The following is a 6,000-nucleotide window of genomic DNA, read 5'->3' as shown; positions in this document are numbered from 1 at the left end:
TGTCAAATATTCTTTCCATTCGTGGTTTAAATCAAAGCTCTTGGTTGTTTGGCTGGAAAAGAGATAAAGTGATTTTAGTCGATGGGTGTTTGGTTTTTGTTGGGTTATGTTTTGTAATGGTGAGTTATTCCAAGTGTTGCCATTTTCTTGAAGTCTTTGGATTTAATTTGGCTGTGATTTCTCATCTTCTCAGATGTGGTGGGGAAATTCAGCTCATCTTGGCTGGCCATTGTATTGGGGTTGATTTGAGCGCTCCGGTGATAGTGCGCATTGACTCTCGTAATTGAGCGTAACTTTTTCAGTGTGTGCACATCGTTCTCACACAGGAGCACAGTATTCCGTCAGTTATAATAAAATTTAATATAAGCTTAATACAATAAAAATTAATATAATAAAATTATATCCCATCATGCCCGAACTGCTACCGCTCTTCATCGATGGGGCATTTAAAACTTGCCAATTTGCCCAAATTGCGAAAGCAGCAGGCAAACTGCTGATCATCTAATTTTAGACTGTCCATGAATTGCACTAGCCGATGGTTTCAACACAGTTCACCAATGCCGAAAATATGTTTAAAAACTGGCTAAAAGACAACGAGCTTTCAGTGTGAAAACGTCAAACAAAGCTATTTCTAGTACTCAGGCCACGCCGTTGAGAGGATAATTGGACACGATATCATTGAGATTCTGGGAACCCAAATAAAGGCACTTTTAAGAAAAATGCACTAGCCTACATCCAAAGAACAAAAGGTGGCTTCGTTTAGTTCTCGAGCTTCTTAACAAGTTTATGGGCCCTTAAAATCCTATGGGCACAAGTCCATAAAGTACCTCCTGGACCCCTTGTCAACGCTACTGTGTGCCGATCTCCAGCTTACCCTCAGCAATTGGCTAGCTATCTCCAACGGTTCTGATTGCTACTGTACAAGAGCACACCCATTGACATCTCAAGTCACAAAGCAATACATCCATCTTGCATTGACGTAACCTACTTTGCTTTTGAAGATGTCTGCTTTGTGTGCTGAACTGCTGAGTGACCTTCGATGGTGGTTAGCAGAGTTTAAGTCTTGTTTTTGTGGGTTATTTGAGATTGTTTAATTGTTGCTTTGTGTTTTCGTGCTGTTTCGTACGCGACTTAACAGAAAATCTTACAGTTTTGCTTGGTTCCAATTTTCATTTTGTTCATTGCAAAGTGTAAGTTACAAAAAATCAATTTAGAACAACATGAAGTTAAATTTGATCAGAACTTTAATTGACTTAGCGGGTTCTTTGACCTTAGTACTGTATATTGGAAAAAAATCAAAAATAGCAATTGATCTTCGACATTTTGCAACATTAATTTTCTATTTTAGAATCGGCAAAACTTGTTATTTATTGGTGTTGCTAGTTGCATGAAAGGCATTCCAATTTTGTATGCAGCATAACGAAATTTATAAGCTTGGTTGCCTACATTATTTACACATTTTGAAGTTTATCGACCAAGCAAAAAATTATTCTTCAAATTTTTATAGTGAGAACGGTATGTGGTATTAGCAAATAAAACGTAGCTTGATGTAGGTTGAACATTGCCTCAGCATGTGACGTTTTTGGCACTTCTGGAAACCAAGATTTGACAATTGTGTTGGACAGCGTATTTTAGATGTTCGTTAAGATGATGGCCTCGGTGATGACTGCGTCATATTCTGTTCTCGGAGGGAATGACGCCGTCGCATTCAGACTTTATGGCTGATGAAAACGAAACATGTTAGCTACATCTCGAGACATATAACTCCACAGATGCAAAAAAAAGTTCACTTCAGAATTCGGATCAATTTTTCGCCAACTCACCGTCGGCTCACACGACGACGGTGAGTTAACGAAAAATAACGGTCTGTTTGACTCACTAAACAAAAAAAAGCCAGGGCATACATTGCGATAGCCAGGGCATTCACTTACATCCGTAAATTCAACGTGCTACGTACAAAAATCGAATAGCAGCAGTTTGACCATTTATGCATTATGCAAACCGCTGCTCTACATTTTTCATTGTATTCGAATTGCAACTATTCAGCTCTTTGGACACATTTGTAACTTCGCGATGTTTGTCGATTGATTCAACGTTTTTGCCGCCTGAGTAGAAAGTGAGATTACTGGTCAATGTGAGTTATGCTTATGCTTACTTTACATTTAAAAACTGAATTGGTTTTCGTTTGATTTTCGTTTAAATTGGTTTTCGTGTTGGTTTGCTGTTAATAAACATAGAGTTGTCAAGAATTAGTAAATTGGTTTGTTCAATCACCAATCGGTGCATAGCCTACGCTATTTTTGATATAACTTGATATTCAACTGTGTTTATCTAGAAATAAAAATATATCTGCAAAGCTTTGCTGTTTCATACAAGAAAAAAGCACACAATTTACTTTATTCTGACGTTGTAAAAGAAATAAATTTTTCATCCCTGCTGCTTCTGCTGCTATCCTTCGAGTAAGATTTTGTGTGTCACAATAGCGTCAACTTCAAGGTTCAGCGCTTCTGCTTTCTTCTCATCTATCGCGTCACGCAGGTTGTGTTGGTCTGAAAGTCAGAATCGACGCAGAATACAGAAGCGAAAACAAACCAGGAAAGGCAACTGAGTCAAAACGCAGAATTGAAGTGGTATGGTTTTCTCACATACTTTTGAAAAGCAGGTCTTGCAGAATGCTCATTAGCTGCTTCGAAAAAGAATTATAAGATATTAGAAAATTGACATGGAGTAGCTACGTTTGCAATCTTGTTTTTTTTTAATTGTCTGAGACAAGCGTAAAAAACTGGAGCTGAGATGACTTGGGCAAAGAAGCAACCGCCGTTTACCTTAGGGTTAAATATACATTTTTGCAATTTTGTATACATTGTATTTTACTGTACATAGTATAAATTGTAAATATGATTGTTGAAAACAAAAATATTTAAACTTTTGGTGTTGATTTGTTTAGTTTTCACGCAAAATTCTTACTTAGTTTTGTATTAAAAAAAACAAAAAATTGTTTCCTTGTGAATTCAAAGTAAAAATAAAGCTTGCCGATGATAGATGTACTTATTGTTCAGGTTTTACATAATTCACAAAAAAAATAAAAATAAATAAAAAAATACTTCAAATTTTCAACATATTTTATATTTTATTTATTCTTTTTGCTGCAATTGATATGGCTGTGGTTTGACTGGAGCTTTGCGTTTTTCAATGCAAATGTAATAAAAGTTGTTGTTTTCGTTATACTGTCACGTCGTTTGGCATCACACATCACAATCACAGTTTGAATAATATCATAAAGTCAAAAAGATATTCAAAACGTTTGAAATAGTTTAATGCAACAAACTGCATGTTTCACTTGTAACTGACATGACAAGTTGTAAATGTATGGGCATTCGTTTAACAAATTTACATGTCACGAGAAACCACAAATACTTCCACCTTTTCTACACACGGCAGCGGATGTGTAAATTAATCTTCTCATATTGCTTTACAAGTGTTTCCTTTAATCCTGTGATAGCATCGAATGACATGTTGCGATCGACAGTTGAGATGAAATGCAGTTCATCTAAACATCTGATTGAGCCTGTTACTGTTACCTGTAGTTATTGTTGCGTTATTTTGCAAACAAGAATTTCAGATCCTCAGATGTTACCAGGTAGTGGTACTGTATTTGAGTTTCTACGTGACTTTTTTTGAATTGCATCAAGATGCCGCGCTCCGATCGAGAATAGTTAAAACTTTGATAAAAAGCAGGATCCAGGAAACTAGTAAAGTTTAGAGCTTTTTGGCAAGAACCAAGAAAAAAACATAATCAAACCTTTTCCTGCTGGGGAATAAAAAAAGAAAAAAGATGGCTGCGTCCAAAATAACCTGCGGCATTTGATTTAAAAGCTTGAGGCCCTTTTGAACTATTTTTTCTCTGCCTAAGTATGAAATAGCAAGAAGCAACTCGTTGGAAAATTTAATGTTGACTGGGATGGTGCAAGGCAAACGAACAAAGGGACGACAAAAATGAAACATTTTGACAATGTCAAGCAAATTACGGGAATAAAAAGTATGCCAGAAGTACCAGTACAAACAAAACACAAAGCAAAATGGAGGGAGTTCGTATGGGAAGCACAGCTAATCAAACATGATTAATCTGTTGAAAAAGAAGAAGTTTGAAATCCCGCTACTTTTTATCTTTTTTTTTTTTTGAAGTAATAAATGATTCGATGCATCTAAGTCAATCACATCCGATTCATTGACTTTTGATTACGTATGATCATTGACATAATATAGTTTTTGTAGAGCAAATTGTTTCATGTATATATTGTAGGCTACTGCAGTTGTAGAAATGACACAATTTTGTTTCCAATTAGGCTATTGTCCTTTCCTAAGTGGAACCAAAAGTCAAGGAAGTTAAAGTCTTTCTACCCCAGCGTCTTTAACATAATTGTGAAAGTGATACGAGATGTCTGAAAAATGTCAAAAAAATCAAAATTCATCTTGAGGTCAACATTTTCTCATAAGCAAATTTTTTTCATCTTTTTTATTAAATTTCATGCATATATTGATTTGTTGCTGCAATTACTGTAACGCAAAATTCTATTTGTAGGCTAACATCATTCGAGGAATTTTACCAGAAAAGAATGATCCTTGGTTCTGGCGTCAATGGCTGCCGAGTTGGAAAATATATTCCTACAAAAGTGTCAAGAAATGACATAAAATGTAATGTGAAAATATAACATCATTTCTTTCCACCTAACCCATAGTATGATGTTGCTAGGACGTGTGTGAGCAGGCTACAATATATCTAAATGTGACAGAATATTATTACAGAACTGTCTCCGCCGCCAGTGTAGCCAAATCGTTTGACAGCCGCTGGCTTCGATCAGTCTTTCAACAAGGTTGATAGGATCTCTATTCTGTTTTGTCCTTTGCGATGTTTTGCAATCGATGGAGATGTGATTTGCTGAGCAGGGATCCCAGGCCAGCTTTTCTAATGTCAGATCTCAGCAGTTGTAATAAGTTGGTACGGTGACGTCCGGTTCGGCCTTGGTACTTTTTGCTGCCAAATTCAAGGGCTTTCTGGGGAGGTGAGTCCTGGTGAAGTCTCAGAAGATGTCCAAACATATTCCATCTCATGGTGGAGATCTTGCAAGATAATGGTTCACTGTTGCATATTTTGTAGAGGTTTTTGTTCGAGATAAGACTGTTTAGCCAAGTATGACCAGTTATGACACGTAAATGTCTTCGATGACACCGCATCCAATCTTTCAAGACTTGCTTTGGTAACAGACCAGCTATTGCAGTTGTAGATTATAACTGGGATGCAGCACGCGCTGTACAATCTTAGTCGCAACTGCAATGGGATTCTCGATCTCTTGCTCCATAGTTTCCAGTATGATCTGAAAGCGACATTGCCTAAATTGCAGCGAGATTTGACATCGGCAGTGCTGCAAAATGATGATCCCAAAAGTTTGTGTGTACGCCATTTTTCGTTTCCTCGAATCGGTAGGCTATCAGCATCAGTTTCATTTGTGTCTGCAAGAAATATGTGGGTGAATTCAGTTTTAGTCTCATTCATGAAAGATTGTATGTATGAAAAAATGTGACAGAATAATCATGTTATATTTTCACACTACGCTTTATGTCAAAAAAGAGCAAACCTAACACCTCAAGACTTGTGTTCTCACGGTGATCATCAACACTTTTCATAAGTTTTCTTACCTTGAAGTTTGTTTTTTTGTAAATTACTGTGCTCATTGTTAGTCAGCATTTCTGTTACAGACGCGCGTAAAATTTGAAAATCATCAAGTTAAAATTTGATTGCCTTGAGTAGCCTACTATAAATTAAGTTTTGAATACCCACAAATGATCTACTGGAAGAAGGGGGAAGGTCTTGCCCCAGATTCTAAAACCAACACGGTTACAGAAAGATGGAAAAGTGGAACAAGTTTTAGGTTTTAGGCCAGCTGTTTTAAACAAAGCCGATTTTCGGTGTCATGCTCTGACCTATCAGACTTGAAAACG

The sequence above is a fragment of the Aplidium turbinatum genome, chromosome 6, assembly GCF_918807975.1.
Source record: "Aplidium turbinatum chromosome 6, kaAplTurb1.1, whole genome shotgun sequence".
In the NCBI taxonomy this organism is placed as follows: Eukaryota; Metazoa; Chordata; class Ascidiacea; order Aplousobranchia; family Polyclinidae; genus Aplidium; species Aplidium turbinatum.
This window is presented reverse-complemented; position numbering follows the sequence as displayed.